This window comes from Rhyacophila brunnea, unplaced genomic scaffold (assembly GCF_057557595.1).
Source record: "Rhyacophila brunnea isolate RB1 unplaced genomic scaffold, BYU_Rbru_1.0 scaffold_6, whole genome shotgun sequence".
Taxonomy (NCBI): Eukaryota; Metazoa; Arthropoda; class Insecta; order Trichoptera; family Rhyacophilidae; genus Rhyacophila; species Rhyacophila brunnea.
The window spans coordinates 28,422,552-28,445,145 of NW_028233276.1; the positions used below are offsets into that span (position 1 = coordinate 28,422,552).

The 22,594-nt window shown below is 27.5% G+C and overlaps 1 protein-coding gene across 4 annotated transcripts in view; it reads left to right on the forward strand.

Annotated features, from left to right (window-relative positions):
- Positions 1 to 22,594, forward strand: part of LOC147065495 (atrial natriuretic peptide receptor 1) — a 303,943-nt gene that overhangs the window by 92,186 nt on the left and 189,163 nt on the right. The gene's annotated exons all lie outside the window — the stretch shown is intronic.

The following is a 22,594-nucleotide window of genomic DNA, read 5'->3' on the forward strand; positions in this document are numbered from 1 at the left end:
GTCAATCCAGAAATACTATCATTACCAACGTCTCGCACAATAAAATTATTACTTTGTGGATTTTTCATTCTGAAAATTTCATCCATCATTAAGTGACACGCGCTAGTTGTGGAGACGTTTAAATAAATTTAATACTAAAAGCAATTTATTACAGGGGTATTTAGTATACAATAAGCATAATTATTAAAATGACAACTATTTACAACATCTTTTGAGCATAGAAATACTGTTCTTATACAACCGTAGTGAAAAAAGCATTCTGAGAATGCTCAATACACTTGATAATAATATAACAATATATTATTATATATTATCATGATATTGAAAGACTTCTTTCTAAGAAAGTTTTATTGTAAATTATTAAGTTGAAGTAACGTGTTTCTATAGTGCTTACTACTTGGGATATCTAATGGCGTAAATATTATGAACAATGCAATTTAATACTTCATACATCTGCAATTAAGAAAATCTTTAATGAGCGTTATTTAAATAATTTAAATAATGAACATCTTATTTTTACATTTTTTTTATAATAATGCAGTTTCATAAGTTTTCTCGAAAGCGTAGAAGAGATACATAATTATTTAAAATCCTTAATATATGAATGTATTTTAATTGAAATCCTTTTTATTTATATCGACTCAAGCTTTGGTATTGTAACAATTAATAAAAAAGACAACTTTTATAATATTTTGCTTTTTATAATTATATAATTTAAGTAATCGGGCAAAAACAAAAAATAATAAGACAACCATTTTTGTCCAGTGAAATACGAAATTGAAGGAGCAGGCTCGTTAATAATATTATTTTTATTAATATAGGAATATATCAGACGTACACACGAAACTTGGCGCCATTTTTTTCTATGCTGATTAAATAGTACAAATGTGTAAAAATTATATCATTTTTGAAAAATAAATTAATGCGTACACGGAATATATTTCGTTGATTTTTTAATCCTTTAAAATTTTAGTATTTTTCGCATATTTGGCGTAAAATTATAGTACAGTTATCGTCACTGGAGTATACTGAAATACTAGTAATATTTACAATATTATTTTATAATAGTAATAAATTAATGTTTTTTTTTAAATTACCAATAATAGATCTATTAAATTTAATATAATCTACATAAACTTTCATGTATAGGAACCTATTATATATCAAATTATTAATAATTAGTAGAATTCGTAGTTGATAGAGTAACTAACTGAGTAGGATAGAAGCAAAAGAGCTTCTATCCATTTTTGAAATGCACTGCAGTTGCTCTTTAAAATAATCAAATTAGACCGAACAAGTTTAGTGTTTATATTTTAAACAATATTCAAAGTAGCTCAGCACACTATTAATTTAATATAATATAACTTATAATCTAACTAAAAAATCAATGAAAATTATATAAATATTTTTACGCATAATATCTGATTGTGTAAGTGATTGAGAAAAGCCCATTTACTTTCAACCTACTACATGTACTTCATTCGCACGCGGCTGTATCAAGGTCCATTTTAATCATCAGACCGTGACGCGAAACTGTAAACTTCGATTGTAGTGGTTGTTATTGCTCATAATTTAAATTAAACGTAGTAAACCGTTCGTAGAGAATGATGATTGTTGCATATTGAAATAAATGATAATAATTTTAATGAAATATGCAATCAACAATCTTCATTTATTGTGAGCAGGTTATCCCATTGCATTTAAAGGTACTCAATAAGTACCATCGTAATTCGAAATTCAATGCTACGGCCTGAATATAGTCGGCCTTGCGCCTAGAAGTTGCAAGAATAAAAAGAAATATGTCTTGTCGCATACGCCGAAATCTTGCGCTTGTACACATACAAAACAATTGCTCAAAAACATACGCAAATGAGTACTTATTACTTAAAAAATACTTCCCGTACCTATTGGAAAATATATTTCTATATTATTTTTTTTACCATCATAACAATAATAAATACATTGCCCCGTTTAACTTGATCTAAATTTATTGGCATAAGAATTATTCTTTGAACAATATTATGCCACTTTCAATCTGTTTGTGGGCCAAGGTTTTTCTAATGAGCTTACCTACAAAAATCTTCAAAATATATTTCTAAAAAGAAGAAAATACAGGTGGGTAGGTAGGTAAAATCTCAACTCAATATATTTTTTAACATAAAACATTTTTGTAGTAACTACTGTGTATGTAGCTATAAATCCGTTGTAAACAAAAATCCATCATTGATATATTATTCGTTGAAAATCTTTGTAAATAATGTTTTATGATCAGGGCCGAATTTTGTAGGCTTCTGCGCTAGACGTATTATGGGTTTCCATGTAATATTTTCAAAAGAAAAAGAGTTCAAATTAAATAAATTTATTTCTGAAAGTCAAACATATTTTTTTTAGAAGCCATAACAAACTACTGTCAAAAAGTGGTATTTAATGTGTGTTATATTCCCACATGTATGACATAATCAGATACCTTTTTACAACTCATAATAATAATTATTATATTGCTTGAATATAAATATGGTGTAATAAAATGAAGGTAGATAATATAATAGTCCTATATTTCTTATTATTTGATAAATTGCTTCATATGCGGCAATATCGGCCTCGTGGTCCAGTGTATAAGACTATAAGGCATTGAGCTCTCATCCGAGGGATCTGGGTTTGATTTCCGGTGAGGTGATAATATATTTATGTGGTTTTCTCAAAGTATGCTTGTTTATGCGATCGTTTCGCTTCCATTACTGCACTCTTATTTCACCACATTAATGACATGGTTTGTTGTGGTTTTAAAAAGAATATATTTGTATCGTCAGCTCGATACTACAAATAATTATATAAATCTGATTTCGTCAATTTTGGAAAAATGGAATTTAAACATTACTTGATTAACATAAATCTAGGCTATAATTAGTATTTAAAATAAAAATGGAAAATTGCGCTTGTCTAATAATTGGGAAAAATTAAATAATGTTCAATTGTATGAAAAAATATTGTAGATATATTATTTTATTTATATGCATTTATGGTTTTAAAGTTATCTAATATTTTCAAACACAAAATTAATACAGTTCCTATTAACTTCTTTCTTACCTAGTTTTATCATTTTGTAGATAAGAAAATGTAGAATTATATGCAATAGCTATCTAAAAAACAGTGAAAATCAAGTTATCTAGTTGTAGTATATTGAGGTGACGATAATATATACATATATATTGTTTTTTTTCTATTTCAATAATACTTTCTATAATTAAATTAGTAATATTTTTAATAAATACATTTCCATATAATATAGTGTTATATATAACGATTAATAAAATTAATATTTTTACATGGTAGAGTATGCTTTTAAAAATGACAAAGATTAGGTATACGTTTCATAACCTCCACTCTATAGATATCCATATATTATGATTTTCTCAGGATCAAACATGGTGTAGTAATAAATACGTTCAGTCAGTAGATTATTGTAGTTATTCAAACACATATCTACATAATAATATCAATATTTTTTGTTTATTGAATTTATGTAATTTATTAATTTGATTGAAGCGCACTCTCAATAAGACAATTATTTATACAATTACATTAAAACTAAATACATAAGACGAATTCGAAAATTATCATACAGATGATTTTCTCGGATGCGAGTAGGAAATAGGCGTTTTGTTTACGTGGCGTTGAATCTTAGAAACAAACAACATTATACCATGTTCAAGGTGGAGAAGTGATTTTATTACGTTATTTCTTAGCTAAGCTATTACCATTACAAATTAAATTAAAACAATTTATACGTATATTATTCAAATAGATTCACAAATGTAATGTATTTGAGTAGCAAACAGTATAATTGTGCATATTCAAATATTCTAATTTTGATTATATTATTTATTATTTAATATGAATTATTTGAAATTACCCATTTTTGTTTTGCTATGATAACTAATTGCATTATTGCATTATTTTTAAAGAACATCATAATTTATTATATATAAATATTGAGATAGAAATTTCTAGTTAAGGCATTTTTCGTTAATATCTACACTAACCTCTTAATAAAAAAAACATGTTGTACTTTTTTGATAAAGCCTCAAATATTCACATACCTATACCTCAAATACCGACCACAGCCTTTCTTCCAAGGGTCGATTATCATTTTTGATTTTATTAAGTCGTATAAAAAAATATTTTGAAGTGTCGAAAGCTTTTAGGAGGATTTCTCAAGTATTTACTTTGTGAAAGAAATTTTTTCTCTTCATTTTTTTCTATTATAAATTGACCGTTTTGATAGATCTCTTGACATATTGAATGAATATAATGTAAGTAAGTATTATTTACTTATCTATATTATATTAAATAATGATTTAAGCATTTAATTATTTCATATTACCAGTTAGAAAGCCACCTATGTAAAGTTTTCAAATATGTTTTTATTTATATTTTACCAATTTATATAAAATATACTTACACATTATTCAAATTAAAATAGTTAATGTTATAATAAATTAATCAACTATGCATATTTTATGTATATCATAATATTAAATTTCACGATAAAAGTGTCAATCTATGTAGTTTAAATTAACTTATTTTAATGAAATTTATTTTGAGGTAGGTAGCTAAGGGAACATCTAAATGCTCTTCAAAATAACCCTTTAAAATAAGATTGAAAATCTGTCCGTAAATATACAAACCAGTGATAAATACTTAAGGTTCCAAACTTTCCTTACTAAACAAAATAAAGGTATGATGGACATATTGATACAAGAATAATCTCAGCAGGTGCAATAACCGTGGAAATAGTTTGTCTCAAAATAATAGCGCCTTTACACGTGCATGGATTTACTTGCAGCAATAGTGTGTATTTTAAACTATCGCGATAATAACTGTTTACGAGTAAGAGTGCTGACTGTCTCGCACAATCTCATTATTCAAGAGTAAGCGAGACGCGATGTTGTCATTTTATAATACTATTTGACAGGTTATGAAAATCGGTTAACCTCAAAATGAAATGCACGGTATAGTTCATTTTTTTACCTACGGGTTTGCCACTATCCGTCTACTGCACAGGCGTAGATTTTGGACAATCCCAACTGTCGCGTCAAAATTCAAAAGCTTCCGAACATTTTTTATTCATGCCTGCAATTATACAACTTGCGTGATAATACGTGCTTATACGATGTGCATTTTCTTGATATGTCTGTGATAATACGTACTGTCAGCAGTAAATCCATGCGCGTGTAAACGGGTATAAGGCTAAAATCTTAATATCAAATGATGATGCTTACAATATTTTCTTTTTATAGAATTAATTTATTTGATATAATCATCAAAGGTCGATTTATAGGACGTAAAAAAATACTGTTCTGCGAAGTTTACACATTGGTCTAGTAAAGCTCGAAAAGATATCTCATTTTTTCTTATTTTTGAGTATTATGAATCGTGCGGGCCCTTGAATTTCAAATAAAATAGTCATTGGTTTTATATCACTGCTTACTTGAGTATTCAAATTGATCTCACATGATTGAAAATAGAATTAATGATGCTAAAAGGACTTGGATAACCTAGAGAATAGAGTTAGAACAGAAGTAGAAACTCTCTGTTAGCATAACTCAATTTGAATAAAAGAGAATATCTCTACCCCGAACAATGTTTGTTACTTTGCAAGAAAAGATACTTAACTTTACTGGTGCCTTCCTAATTCTTCGAAAGAATGTAATTAATGTTTACGAATTTGAAGAGATTTCTTGATTTAATTTATAAATACGCATTAAAAGCTTAATCAGAGTCGAGAGTACAAAGTTAGTTGGACAGACACTGATAACTCAGGAGAGCTTTAATCAAGTTTAAAGTAAAATATTAATTACGATTTGATTAAGACACGTAAATACTCTTAAAAATACATATATTTTGTTGACACGTTTCGTATTTTTAACTTAAAAATCGTCTTAGTTATGTAGGTTTATTTTTACCTCTAGGGAAGTAGTTGTTAAACATAAATTTGATTAAAATTGCATAATAAAATTGTTTACGTTAAACATTTAGCGTACCTATTAAATTCGTTTTTTTTTCAATACAAATAGTATATTATAATTTTACTCAACAATAGAAGTAGTACCATTTTCATGATATAAGTGCTACACAATAATGACTATTAATTAATTCTAACGTAGCGTCCTGGCTCAAGTTATTCTATTGCAGGCCTCGACAGCAGGCACGCGCACTTTACACAACCACAATAAGTTGTCCTGCATTGCAACAGACAAATGCAAGTTAACATTATTTACTATAATCAACACCAATCTCACAATGGTGACCCCGACGTTCAGCACTTATTAAATTAATTATAAAACATATTAATTACAAAAAAAAGTATTTTCGTTAAATATTATTATTATTCTCAGTATTATACAATTAGATTTTGAAAATAAATATTATATACCGACGATAAACATACATCTATGTTTATTTGTAAATAAAAAGCCATCACTTATATAGTGAGTAAAGAATAATAATTATAGTGCTCTGAATAATGTATCAGATACTTTGTGAAATATTTAACGTGGATTTTAGAAATTTCGAAGAAAATGCTTTTACTTACTCGTAAAATAATGACTTCGTTTGAGGAATTTAATTTATCTCATAGGTTATCCCGAGGTATGATAGTAAATATCTCAAGAAAACAAAAATGAGCTGAAATTGCGTCTTGCCTTGTGATTGCATAATTCTATCTTGTATTATTTTCCCGAATAACGATGCCTTATGAAATTCTAAATTGTTCGGAATATTGCACATTTTCCGTTGTTTTATTTATTTCAAAGTAAATTAAATTCAACAGAAATATAGAGACATCAAACATTTTTAACGAAGGTAATAAATACTATGTACAACACGATTAAAACAAACATTTTATTATATTGTCTTCCATTATAATTCTTTATAGGTAGGTGCAACTTACAACTATTACTAGACAACTTATAGAGATATAATTAGTATATTATTATGTACATCATCAAATAATAAATTTGTCATTCAACAGAAAATACGTATCGTTGACTACTGAAATAATATGGAGTATGTTAATTGCACTGCACCATCATTAGAAATAGATAATATCTATATATGCGAGGTAAACGACGGGAATCCATATTTCAGGAAAAACTGGTCAGTATTTTTTCATAGTTAAATATCTAGAGTTTGTTATAATAAACAAAAATACCTTTTTGTCACTTAAGAATATTTCGATTTTCACAAAATACAGATAGATACTTATTTCCTACCAACTATAATATGCGAATAGAAATCCAATAGAATCTAATAGTAGTAACCATAATATAGTAGAATTGTGCTGGTATTCAATGCAAGATCGTTTATACTTTGCATCGATAATTTGTCTTAAATAATGCCAAGTTGTTAATTTTTGGAGATTAATTCTTGAAATAAAAACTCCATTAATGGGTAATAATATCTCAAATTTTCTATGTATAACATGCATCCATACGATAACTAAATTCCGTACTGATCGACCAACTGCATGGTTTTATCTATTTATAGATGACGAAGTGGTTGACTAATTACAAATTTTGACACTCTTTTACAGTCAACGGCTTAAAAATACACTAAATTATACTTACATATTTAAATTAAATGTAGAAAAATATATATGTATAATATAATTATTACATGTTTTTTATGCTGTCGCTACATCTCTACTTTATTAAAAAATAATTTATGATATACATATATATTATATTGTTGCAAGTATGCTGAATATTATCTACAAGACCTAACTCCTAAATACTACTTAATTAAATTCAACTATTTATAATTGAAACTAAAATTCTTTATCAAGTAACAATATTAATTATAGAGCACTAAGGTAAATACCATTCTCTATTGTTTTAGATTAATTTGCCTGTTTTTTGCGTGTCTCAAAAATAAATAGCGTCTCTCGTAATCCGGGTTAAAATTACAATCAAAACTGTAGGCGTGCTTCTTATCTTAAAACCTTTTTATGGAATATTTTCTACGAATTATTAACTTCAAAATAACTTGTACATCTTCTATGTCATTTGACTTAAAGCAAAATAAATGACATTATCTAAAAAATACTTAAGTATGTACGTATTTTATATAAATTTAGAACTAAATTCTTAATTATAATAGACCTTTTCGATTTTACGCGTGTTTTATTTCCTCCTTCGGGTTTGTCACAGAGGCTAAAAAAATGTAATTAGTGTAGTCAGTTGCCACGATTACAAATACGAGATCGGATATTTGATTTGGCTAAACTTTGCTAAATTTTTTACTGACTGTCTCTCCAATCTCATTTTTTAAGAGTAAGTGAGACGCAATGTTGTCATTTTATGGTACTATTTGACAGGTAGTAAAAATCAGTTAACCTCAAAATTAGTAGTTTGTTTTTTTGCCGGCAGATTTGCCACTATCGTTCTACTGCACAGGTGCAGATCGAAATATCCCTACTATCGCATGAAAATTCAGAAGACTTTTTTGATTCACTATACAAGCTTTGAACTACAGTATAATACATGTTTACCCACATAAATTTTCTTATTACGGCCGCGATAATACTTATAACTGTCAACAGTAAATCCATACACGTGTAAACGGGGTATTATATTATTGTACGTAAATCAATTTTCAATTTTTAATTAATTTGTGCTTATTACTAATTAAAAACGCTTTCAATATCTCAAATAAGTAAGATAATGTAACGGCTAATCTGCTTCATTTGAACATCTTTTCGAAAAACTTTGAACACCTCTTTTTAATAAAATATCTTTTGAGATTCGCAAATGCATCAAACTTAAATGCCGATGAAAGAATGAAATAAAACACGCAGTGAAACTCCAATTTTTTTTTATAAAACAACCATCCGTGGAAGTCTCAAACATTATTTGGCTCTTTTTATAACATGTTCGATAACTCCTTTCAAAATTTTGATACATAGTCTCGATTTCTTACTAAAATGTCATCCTTAAGCTGTTCTACTGTCCGTGGTTTATACACACAAACATTTTCTTTCAGGTACCTTCACAAAATAAATCTGCCAATACCCAAAATTAAATGACGAGACGACAACTTTTTCAAAACTTGTATTATTTCGTAGTATGTGATTGTCCAATGATACCATTTGAATGTGTTTGAATGAAAAGTTTTATAATTTGCGCATTTTGTAGTGTATATGACGTGCCATGTGTGTAAGATTGTCATATCAAAAATAAAGTGTAGGTATTTATTTGCTCAATATATTAGTAAGTTATTACATTATTGGAAGAAAAGAATCACAACTTGATTGGCGGCCTTATGCATAAGTGTATGTATGGTGTATTTTGTACTACTCTTCTGCACAATTGTAAACACAATAGTCAAATATTATGATCATACAAAAAAATTGCGACCACCCTGTAGGAACTTATTAGTAATACTCCAGTCTGAGTTTCGTTTTGACTTTCTTCTTTTACTATTAAATTACTCGAAATTTTGTTCTTAACAATAAACAAGTTTTTGTTCTCTCGTGATTATATCAGTCAAAAGAAAGCGGGATTTTTCAAAGCTTTACCATTAGGTACGTAACAGAAATGATGAAAACGACGACAAAATTTTTTAGAAATACCACACATTTTAGCTTGTTTAAAATGAGACGGAATATTATATTATTTCAGGCATTATAATAATTTTCAACAACGTTATACACAACTTGTCTTTTACTGAGTTTTACACACTTTTTTATACGATCATAATAATATAAGTAGGTACTTTAATATACTAATAGTAGCATATAGTATGCATATTTATTTATGTATATACATATTGTATACAATAATACAGATCATATACTATTCTTAAATATTGTGTATCTAAGTAGGTAATTGAAAAACTTTTAAAATTATAAATTTCCAAAAAGAACAATAATTATTATTTATAAACAAACATAGGATGAAATAAAACAAGAATACAATTAATAAGTGATTATTCTCACAATTACACTGTAATAGTTTGCGTAAATATGTCTTTATAAACCTTTTTAACACTATTATATTATTTAAATTGGGCAATAAAATATTCAATATTAAAAAATATTTATTACAGTGAATTTTCAGGGGTTTGCAAGATAATTCATTATGATTTACTAATAAATCAATCGTTGTTCATTGTCTACAATGGAATGTATAATAATAAAAAATTAGCCCGATCATTGAATATCAGTATTTCTTAAACATGTATTTAACTTTTTTTCTCTTTCGATTTGAAGACTCTTTTTAAGTCAATCGAAAGTTAACCTTTCAAATTCAGATGTCGGATATAAAGTTTATTTTTTCGTGTCCGTACGATTTTTATATAATAGCATTTAGTTTTCCGATTTTCAAAATTTAGTAGGTACCTACCTACCTACCATAATGTATCTAATATAATTATAATATTTTTGAAGTAGCATACTGACTATCACACAGTGAATTAAATAATGTACACATACCTAATAATATGTAGTTCAAATAATATAATAATATGTAGTAAGAAATTTTATAATTTAATAATCGTTATTTTTTATAATATAATAATTATATCACAAAATGATAGTTCAAATATTTTGGTATATATAGGTGTATAATCTATATGCATTAGCAATGTGTATAATCCACTTAATGAAAATTTACGACTACTAATGTACTACTAATTGAATATATTGTAACAAGATTCATTCATTACCTACATCTAATGTTTCCTCGATTACTATGTAAGTAAATGTATTATTGTGGAGTGTGAAAAAAAAGTTATAAGGTTCGTTGTAGCTAATACCGGATGTTACCAATTAGTATTTAAGCCTTACTAAGCTCAATAGTTTCCTTAAGTGCTTTTAGAATTACTTCACTGAAAAAGCTCTTCTCAATTTTTCGTGTGATAAGTAGGTAGCAATCTCCTTCCGAATATTAGAGTACACGTGAACCTGTTTGTAGTTTATCTAAGATATAATATTTATTAATGTATGTTATGAATTTAATTAACATACAATTAATAATGGTATTTTACGTAGGTACCTAATTATTTTACATATCAATTTTGTTTCGCTTGTAGAGAATTATAATGTGGTCTGTAAGTATCCATTTTAAATATTATATCTGTAGTGTAAACAGTTTAAAATGTCTTAGAACGTAATACTAAATAAAATATTCTCAAGAAAAAATCTGCCTTATTATTTGATTATGATAGGTTTCTATCAAAGATCGAAATAGGTAAAAATATATTATAAAAATAATATAATATTAAGTATGGTATAATTTTTACAGGAACGCGGTTTTTATTTTTTTTAAATCAATACTATTGTTGAGATTTACATATACATAATCTTTGTTACACACATTGTCATATTTTTGTTACCAAATCAATTGTTTATTAAAAATATAATGGTATTTTTGATAGGTACCTATTTAATTAATATTTTTATTATTCATTGTAATTTTCAAAAATTAAAAAAATACGTTGAAAATAATCTTAACATACATACGGAGTAATAATATTAAATTTATAATATTGATAAACTATTCGTTATAGTTTTTAAAACACTGATCTAGCTTCCCGCTAGATGAGTGCACGTTTAATAAGACCTTTTAGACAGAATTAAGACAAATGGACGGATGTTTTCTCACCACTGGCTTATGTCTAAGTATTTGAGTAAGGACACTGTTAACAAAAAAAGAATACCAGCTTAATGTATCGTAAAAAAACATTAACACACAGTACTTATATCGGCAATACAAATATAACATGAAACAACGTTAGTAATAATAAATAATTGTATTGTTAAAGTAAAAAATGCTCAATAATAAAGCTGATGTTAACTACCATCAACATTTCAATATACGAGTGTGTGGTATAAGTAAAGTAAATGAAAAAGAGAATAATAGAAAACTGCTGATTTTTTTAACATCATTTTAGCTCAAAACATCTACCTAGTTAAATGATATTTAAAAATGATGTGTTTTACTCCTCCAAATGAAAATTTTCAACATTGATAAATTCGCTAATGCCCGATGGTGAAGCCTTTACCGAGCCGTTTTTAAAGAGGCACGAGAGGGAAAGAGGGAGAGAGGGAAAAATACTAAGCTTGCAATTTGAGATTTTTGTTTTGATAATTTACAATTTCAACTGTATTAATTAATAAATATGCATCTGAAAACAAACGGCCCACGTGCTCGGCGTAGGTCAAAATTGAGTTTTTATTGTATTTTCAAACCATGATCCTGGACACTCCTTAAACGTTGTAGATAATCTATTTATATCATTTTGAAGCCTTATTATCCTTTATAGTTATTTTAAACATTTGATGACCGCATAAAGTATTTTTGTTACATAAAATAGTATTCTTTTAAACCTCTCGCTCTAATGTTTTAGAATATAGTCATATTTTGGTACATAACTGTGCAGTGGTGTTAAGGTTTTTTACATTTATTAATTTTTAAACGCATTTATAAAACCATTTGTATAATTTATTACGAATAATTTTTGTAAAATATTTACGATAAAAAATTATATTGATAATCTCTGTGATCCCAAATTTGACAAGAATTAGGCATTTCATTATTCAAAAAATCGGCAAGATTAACACATTTGAAGATGATTCTAAAGATACTTATTATAAGCTATGTCTTTGACCATTCAAGTGTGATAAACATCTTATGAATAATGATTGCTTTATAATAATTATTGACCTAAGAATAAGGTAGTGTTTTTTTGAAATACGCCATTTCTTTTGGCATTCCCCAGTGATTAAGCTACAACATACGGCCGTCGTCATAAATTGACAAACTATAATTAAAGTAGGGAGTAAAATTATGTTAACGCGCGTGTTTGAACATGTACCTAACCGAATTTTTTTTTATTTTTTTTAAACGGTACATGTTCAAACACGCGCGTCAATATCATTTTACTCCCTACTTCAATTATAGTTTGTGAATTTATGGCTACAGCCGTATGTTGTAGCTTAACCACTGGGGAATGACAAAAGAAATGGCGTATTTCAAAAAAACACTACCTTATTCTTAGGTCAATAATTATTATAAAGCAATCAATATTCATAAGATGTTTATTACACTTGAATGGTCAAAGACACAGCTTATAATAAGTATCTTTAGAATCATCTTCAAATGTGTTAATCTTGCCGATTTTCTGAATAATAAAATGCCTAATTCTTGTCAAATTTGGGATCACAGAGATTATCAATATAATTTTTTATCGTGAATATTTTACAAAAATTATCTCGTAATAAATTATACTAATGGTTTTATAAATGCGTTTAAAAATTAATAAATGTAAAAAATTTTAACACCACTGCACAGTTATGTACCGAAATATGACTATATTCTAAAACATTAGAGCAAGAGGTTTAAAAGAATACTATTTTATGTAACAAAAATACTTTATGCAGTCATCAAATGTTTAAAATAACTATAAAGGATAATAAGGCTTCAAAATGATATAAATAGATTATCTACAACGTTTAAGTAGTGTCCAGGATCATGGTTTGAAAATACAATAAAAACTCAATTTTGACCTACGCCGAGCACGTGGGCCGTTTGTTTTCAGATGCATATTTATTAATTAATACAGTTAAAATTGTAAATTATCAAAAAAAATCTCAAATTGCAAGCTTCGTATTTTTCCGCTAGGTGTCTCTTTAAAAAAAGGCTCAGTAAAGGCTTCACCTTAACTTTATGTTTGGGAATAAATGTGGTTTTTTAGTGCAAAAACCTGTTAACAAAAGAAGATGCGGTGTCGATTTAAATCTGAATTCGTGTATTTTGACCATTATAACGCCTGTTGTGTGAAATACTCTTAAAAAATATTTTTTATAATAGGACAGATATTTTTTTCCAAATCAAAAAAAAATAGTGATCGCGTCAACTTCAACAAATAAACTTCTAAATATAAACTAAATAACGTAACGTACTGTCATCAGATATTATTTTCTCGTTTTAAAAATACACAGTAATGATTATTTCAAAAGTTCTACGTTTAATTTACTTTATGTACATAACTTATCAAACTACTCTCCTATTTACCCAAATATATTTTTTAATGTCTTTTAATAGTTTCTAAATAATTGAATACTTTCATAATAATATAATAATATGATACCTAATCATGATAAATAATCACGATATCAGAACAATCTACATAATAATAATATTAATAGTATACTTACCTCGATATTATATTTTTATTTAGTTAGTATCCGTAATATAAATATTTTTTATTTATTTAGAAAAAGAGTATTGCGGCATTATAGCGATTGGCCAATGCGCCATAATACATAATAAATACAAATATATAAAAATATCTTAATTACAAATAACAAATAATATAACAAGAAAGACAGCATGTATAAATATTAAAGAAATATGATAATATATACAATTATAAATTTAACCTATTTAATGAGTCCACAAACATTATATAGTTAATAAAAAACAAATCAACCTTTATGGTGCCATCAAATATATCTCATATAAGTAGGTAAGTATATACTAAGTAACGTTTATTGTATATCAGAGGTTTATATATTTTAAATGTGACGTTTCGGGTGACTTCGGCAAAAATAACGCGTTCGGAGATCTTCGGTAAGTTATATTACAATACGCACACAAAATAACTTCATAAGCAATGGTCGTAAGACTATAATCAGTGAAACAGCTGATTATTCTAGTATATTTTGTTGTGTAACAATCTATAAGTATGCATACAACTACATCAATTAAAACAATAATAAAACTGCAAAAATTGTGTATGCTTGTATTTTTAATATGATATTAGCATGAATTTCAAAAATTTTTGATGGTTAGTGCACTTTTATACAACATTATTATATTATAATTAATATACTCATATATTTTTTAAATATGTATCAAAAGGTAGCTACGACTTCATATATTTTTCTGATTCACTACATAACATTTTTTTAAATAATCAAATTTATTATATTCGACAAATTCTTATCAAAACCGTGTTGAAAAGTCATTTCCTCAGGCTCCGCTGAAACGAACATACATAGAAACGTCAGGACTAAATGTGGCTACTCTGAAAATGAAAATGAAAAATATCCGGACTAATTCTTTTATCCGTAAAAATATTTTTGTCACCAGTGCTTTTAAGCAGGCATTCTATTAAAAATCTTAAAAGTAAAATCATGCCTCCTTTTATCATGCTTTAAAAAAACTTTGTTTAGGAATAAAACTTAACCTAATTTGTAAGCTTTTCAAAATACTAAATTGTTGTTAAAGACAATGGCTTTTGTTTTGAGTCTCGGAAACAGAGGTCTTAAAATATTATAGATCTTATGTATTTTCACGTAGGTACCTATTTATAAAAAAAGCTTTTTATTCATTAAAATATGAAAAAAAAATGTAAAGGATGCTTGTTTCACGTTATTTTTTACAAAAATAATATGACGATAAAAAAATATTTTATGCTAACTGATGCAAACTAAACTAAACATTGGGTACTTACATAAGATTTTTAAAATTCTATTACTCAGATTGGTGTTTCCCAAATGAATATGGCCACATGTCAGAAAATATGCATAATATTATATTGTATGCCAAAATACTATAAGTAATTTTATTATATCAAAAAAAATATTGCCTAGAGATAACATTGGATTAATATTTTTGATTCGCAGGTCAAAAAGTCCCACATCTGATTGTGAAAAGATTTTTTTTTTTATTATATGTAGAATAAGAAAGGCTTCTTATTCTCTAAAGGGGTACACTAGTAAAATTTATACAGTATCTGCCAAACTATTTCACCTGATAACATACTATGAAATATAGATAATATTTTTTTTGGTGAGAAGGATTCAATTTATTTTAAATAAGAATTATGTCAAAACGGGGATATAAATGAGATAATAAAACAAGTAACTCTTCTTTCACCTATCTGTTATCGTTCATTTTTCATTTATATTAAACGTAATTTTCAAATATCCTTGCAACAACAGAGATTTTTATGGTGTAGTAAATAATCGAGGATATTAATTCCAAACCGAAATCCAAAATGCTGAGAATTTTACTTCAGAAAATGATTCTACTCGTATACACAAGATTGATTTTTTCTTCCTTTGTTTATATCAGGTTCCATCGTATCTCGCAAAAAGATTAATGACAAACTCATATTTCATAAATATGTTATAAACAATACGTAGAATATGTTGCAGAGAGACTTTCTATTATCTTCTGCACTTCTAATGAACCTTTTAATAGATTGCGGTACACCTAGAAGCTTTTACGGCACACAGCCTGGCAAAAACTGCTCAAATATGTTTGGTACTGATCTATGTACGTATCTAAATGTTCTGAATATAAGTAATTATACATTTTAAAATCGTCGGATGCCAAACAAACAACACAGCGCCGATCAAACAATAATAATTAATGAATTCACTCTGACCGCATCGTTTTTCAAGGTCAAGACCCTCCCACGTGGTGCAAAATAAAACCACGTGGCCATGCCTTGAACTGACTCACGGGCATTTATAAATAAACTAATATAAATACAAAATCAGCCGCCCATAATATCTCTTGTCTTAATCCTACACCTTTGAAAACGGTCAAGGTGAACCACTGGTTTGTCATGTCTTGCCATTACAACGTTCTAATGGCTTAGAAAATTACTGTAATACCTGACCTGTAATGACATTTAAATACAATATGGTATTATAAAAACTATTAGTTTTCAAATAAATCACATTTTTAACGACTAGATATATGAACATAGTTTATATAATTAAAATATATGTAAAATTACTTGGGAAATATAGTATTTTAATATCAAATTAACAATTAGCATGGAACGCATAATTTTTTCCCTCACATAATTGGTTGATTTCTAAAGTCATGATAGTAACCTAAGGTATTATATGTTTAATACAAAAATTCTATAGTTTTGATCATAAAATATGTAAGATAAATATAAACAAATTAATGCACCGGTTAAATCACACTAAACAAAGCGGTAATTATTGTTCTGGTTTTTAATTTAGCCTGGATCGATTCACTACAAGATGAATTCTTTTTTAAGTGAATTGCATTCAGTTATATGTCATGTATTGTCACTTTTTCAACAGTCTTCATGTCCACCTTTAGAACGTTTTGTATTACTTAAGCTACCAGATGACAAGATTTAACCAAGCGAGTATGCTTTATTTGATTTATCTGTCTTGTACCAAAATATTTACGAATATAGTGTATGAAAGATCAACCCTACACAGTAAAAAAAAGTAATAAGTTAAATATTCGATCCTAAGCGGAGTGGAGGTTCTTTTAAAAAACTTTTCAACGAAGAATAGTTATTAACTATTTACCTAACCAATTGACTTATTGCACTGGATCAAATTAAATACACATTGAAAAAAATGCACTTATATGGCAACCCACATATTCAACCCGCAGCCCATGCCATTGTATTTATAAAAAAATAGCCGAAATTCTATGCACTAGGTAAACGTGGATGCAAGTCTTCACATAGAAAGCCAGCTAAAAAAAATTGCAGAACCATAATCATTTAGATGTCCCACCAGAAAACACTTATGTCATACGTATATTACTGAAACATCAAAATAGTTACCATATTGTATGCTGGCATGTTTCAGTGCGCCAACTGACAACATATTTTTTTTCCGCGGCTATCAGTGCAACTACATCAAAAACTTTCAAAAGGTGTAAACACGTACTATAATACTAGAAGGTTATAATATAAGGTTCTAGGTATAGTTCAAAAAGCTATTTGGTATAATATGTATTATATCTAGCATATGGTGAGTAAAATAGTATGTTAAATTGCCGATTTATTTCAAATCGGCAAAGTGTTTTTTTGTGACGAAAAAAGAAACATTCTCTAACTGATGGAATGATTTAAAATTGAAATTGACGAATACTCGCATTAGGCGACAGCCAAATTGAATTCGTAGATTCAATCTTTGAAAGAATTTGCATCAATTTAAGATTATATGACGCATTAAAAGAAGGCATCATTACATTACTTGGGTGGGATGCTACTCGCTACAATATTATGGAAATGGATATATATACATAATTGTTAAAACGTGAGAAGAATATTCAATGAATATTCAATTGTTATCATTGACATAACTCTAAATAAAATTTAAAAACAATTATTTTTTTATAGCTTATCAATGTCGCTATTAATATATTGCTATCCGCTATTACTATATCTGCAATAGACAATATTAATACATTTTGTTTTTACGACAAATTGATGTCAGCAACTTGCTCAACCTATTAGGTCCATACTCTGACTCATACACAAATTGAAAAACAATATGTGTACTCGTCAGACCCAGGATTCGAACCTGGGACCCACGATGCTGTAGGCCAACGCTTGAGCCGCGCGGCTATCGTGGGGTTAAATAATCAACACAATCAATGCAATTAATTTTTAGTTTTATTTGGCCCTTCTAAATGCTATACGTAATATAATTTGACGTACTTAACTACTAGAAAAAATCTTTTTGAAAAATATACGTCTCTCAGTCCGCGTTAACTGGATTCGCGCCAATGTACTCTGCTAACTAATCTATGTGCGTCCCATCTAATAACGATGAAGTTAACTTGCAGTTTTTATAGTTTTGAAGTACTTATTAATTGTATTAATGTTACGTTATAAATTAATAATTTTTCGTTGAATAAAAATAATAGTTTATTAATTAAGGATATATTGCCAGAATGCCCTCAATATAAATGTATAATTATATATGTTTTAATTATTTTGTGAACATTGGTAAAATCTCGGGACATTAAAAAATGAGTATGACAATAAGATTATTAGTATTATAAAATTCAGGTACCTAAATATTTAAAAAATTTACAACAAACACAAAATATTTCTAAAAAGACTCAAACTAAACTCTTTTCATATTATTGTTTTTAAAATCTTCGTTTTTGAACATCTCAAAATAGTGTTCACTATATTTAAGTAAGCCTTTACTAAAAAAGGATGATAGTAAATAAATATTTATTACCCTTTAATATACCTACATACGTTATTATAATCTCTTGGAAAACCAATTGTATCCTTCGGCACCACAATTTAAAATCCAATTTGTGGGTCGTTAGAAACTCGTGTTTCCAACAATATCCAACACAACCGATTTTATCACATACGTCAACGATATGAAATAATACGACCCCTGTTATGAAAAATAAAATCTTCTACCTCAGCTAGACATAAAAATGTTCATTGCATAATAAAAGGCAAACACCGTGTTCATAATAAAATCATTCCTGCGGCTTGAAGAATACTACATGGCATGGGATTTGGTTTGGATACACCACGAATTTCTCGAATACCTCTTGTTTGTCATTTTTTGCATATGCGACGTCTATTCGAGCAAAATAAAGAAGAATTCAGAAGATACGTATTATATTTTGCGCATCCTTACATATAATTTATATTTTTTAGACATGAAATAAGCGGTGGAAACAATGAAATAAAAATAAACTATCATTTGCTGTTGCTGTCTGCGAGTTGTGTATAAAGTGGTGTTTTGACCGGCATTTATTTCTTCAATATAGTTTGATGTTGCTCAGGAGTTTTTTATTCTTCTGCATTCCCACTAATGATAATCTAGTATAATTCTACGAATTTATTCTCGTTTTCAGAGATGACTTACTACATGCCTCAACATTATTTTTTTATAAATAATGATGGTACGCCATTTTTGACGTTTGATGATAATAAGATACAATATAACACTAAATCGTGTTTTTGCAAAATTTACCTATCAAACTGATACACAAACTGACAATAAAAACAATATGACTTATATATTTTGTAGTACCTATCATTTTTAAATACAATTTTTTCATATTAATAATCAGGCGTAATTTACATAGGATACACACGTTAATATAATATTGACCGATTGTAGATTTAAAAAAATTACAATTGTCATTTATTCTTTTTAATTAACTATTTTTTTATTCAACGAATGATTCACAAGATTTAAGAATGTAACATTCTAATTATTATAAATTCGAGTTATCCGTGACAATGGTTATTAATTAAAGTAATACCTACTTTGATTTTAAAAACAAAAGCCGATCGCCAACAGTAGCTCAATTTGGAAAGCACTTCAGTGACTATCAAAAACCATTAGTTAAAATTTATCGCATTTAAGTATGACTCCTCTAGCATTGTGGTATATGTACATGCACGCGACACCCAAGTTCGATTCCTGCGAGGTGGGGTGTCTTACTTTTTTTAAAAAGATTTTTTCTATTGGTTATAATATATTTTTTCAGAAGTGTGTGAAGAATGTATGTCATTTATTCGTTAATTTATGAATATAACACAAATGATGGCTATAGTGTATAACTAGTTTATATTTTATTAGTTTACAACATCATATTGTATAGGATATAGCAAATATTTTTCAAAGATAATTGGAAATATTAATATGCGTCGAAATAAAAAAAAATGCAATACAAAGAATGAAAAATCAATGTCGGGTAAAGAAATGACATATTACATTATTTATATTGATACCATTTTCATTTAGTATTTATCAACGAATATTAATTAGTTTCAAATTAGAAGCAATGTTATGGTTACCATTGATAAATGTAAATTATTATTATTGGTTTATATATTGCAATACAATGATAGAAAAATCTACGTATATGTTTGATATTGTAGGGTCATACAACCAAAAAAGACACCACCACGTGAAGATGTTAGTATAAAACACATGTTAAACGTATCATTAATCGAGCATGTGTATCAAACACCAGACAGTTTTATCTTATGTCAGCATAAATTTAATATCATCGAATGATGGATGACTTTTATTCAACTAAAATGTCGTTTTTAAGAGACGATAAAAAATTCATTTCGTAATTTAAATATCCTTTAATATATTATATAGAAATTTATATATCGACATGTTTAACAAACTATAATATTTTAGTTTGTTTTATAGATGTAGGTATTGGATGGAACACAGATTCTCAATTATTTTGTCATTTGTATAGGTACTTAATTATTTTTATAATATTTTAAATCGATTAATAAAATAAAATAATTTCAATTTAATTTGTACGACTTTGATTAAAATTATCACCAATTTATGGTTGAACACACAAATCAAATTACATTTGGCGCTTTGCAAAGTGCAACCAGCAGTGATGTCGCCTAGCGAGGCAATAATATAGATCAAATAAATCTCTTTATAGCTCACAAGCAAGCAAGTTGGTACGATAAACTGCTTTTTTTTAAATTGGGATTAATTTTTTAAGACTTGCCGAAAAATGAGTAATCCGAATAATAAAAACAAGCCTTTAAATTTAACAATATAATTGGTAAGAAACATATTTTTTTTATTGAAACTAATGATAAATAACAATAAGAAGAACTAATATGCATTTGTCAATAGTTATTCTCTTACGTAAATTTCATTGAAAAGAAAATGCCTGACATTCTATTATTGATTATAAATATAGTCCTGATGAAAACAATGTTGGGTACCACTGGATTAAAGTGATTAAAATACATAGGTATGTGTGAAATTTGTGGTAATGTGGTTAAATAGTCTATGATTAATAAATTGTAAAAATACATAAAAATTGTATTATCATCAGACTCAATTTACGTCGTTTATTATTTTTTCAATTAATATAATTTTGGACTACTGATAATGAGTTTTTTACGAAAGAAAATACCTACTAGATATTATTCATAATCTAAAATTGTTTTATCATGGAAATTGTAAAAAAATATTGACAATAAGAATAATAATATGTTTATCAATTCATTCGTTAACCACAGTTTCATATACAATGTCACTCAATGACAATATTTTTGGCGGGGCTATGTGAAATGTTTTATATATGTATATATTTTAAAGAAGGATAATATATAGTTTTATTAGTAGAAACTTCTACCGGTTGCACGACCTTATCATACATTTTAGATACAAATATACGTTCCTTCCTTATCTAATTTAGAAAGAACAGTTTGGGCAGGTATTTTTTTCTACGTATACCACCACCACGCATTTGACTGATAACCAGCTTCAATAGTTTCTTCAGGAGTAGTATTATTGATTGCTTTGAATTGTTCATTGTATTTCGATCACATTAACAATTTGAAAATAACCGATATTTGAAAGTTTGGACCACATTTGGTGTAACAAATATTTTTATAATAATAATAAAGAATAATTTTTTTAAATAGAATTGCCAAAAAAAACAGTATTTTGTTTGTATATAATATTATTTTTGATGCTCCACCTTAACGATACAATCTCGCATTACAAACTTTGGTATACGTACTCTGACTCCCTGCCAGCGACTACCTCCCTTTGCAAGACGTGCAATAATGCAATGTTTGAATTCTATCATCTCGTAAAGTAGAGAGACGATAGTCGTGTTTTTTAATATTTTTATCTAAATACTACCGCCAAAGACTCTTTTAAGTGGTTAACGTCATTAGCAAAAAGTTAGTTTATTCGGAGAACATTATATGGAGACCCCATATTCGGAGTATTGGACGACCCACAAATATATTT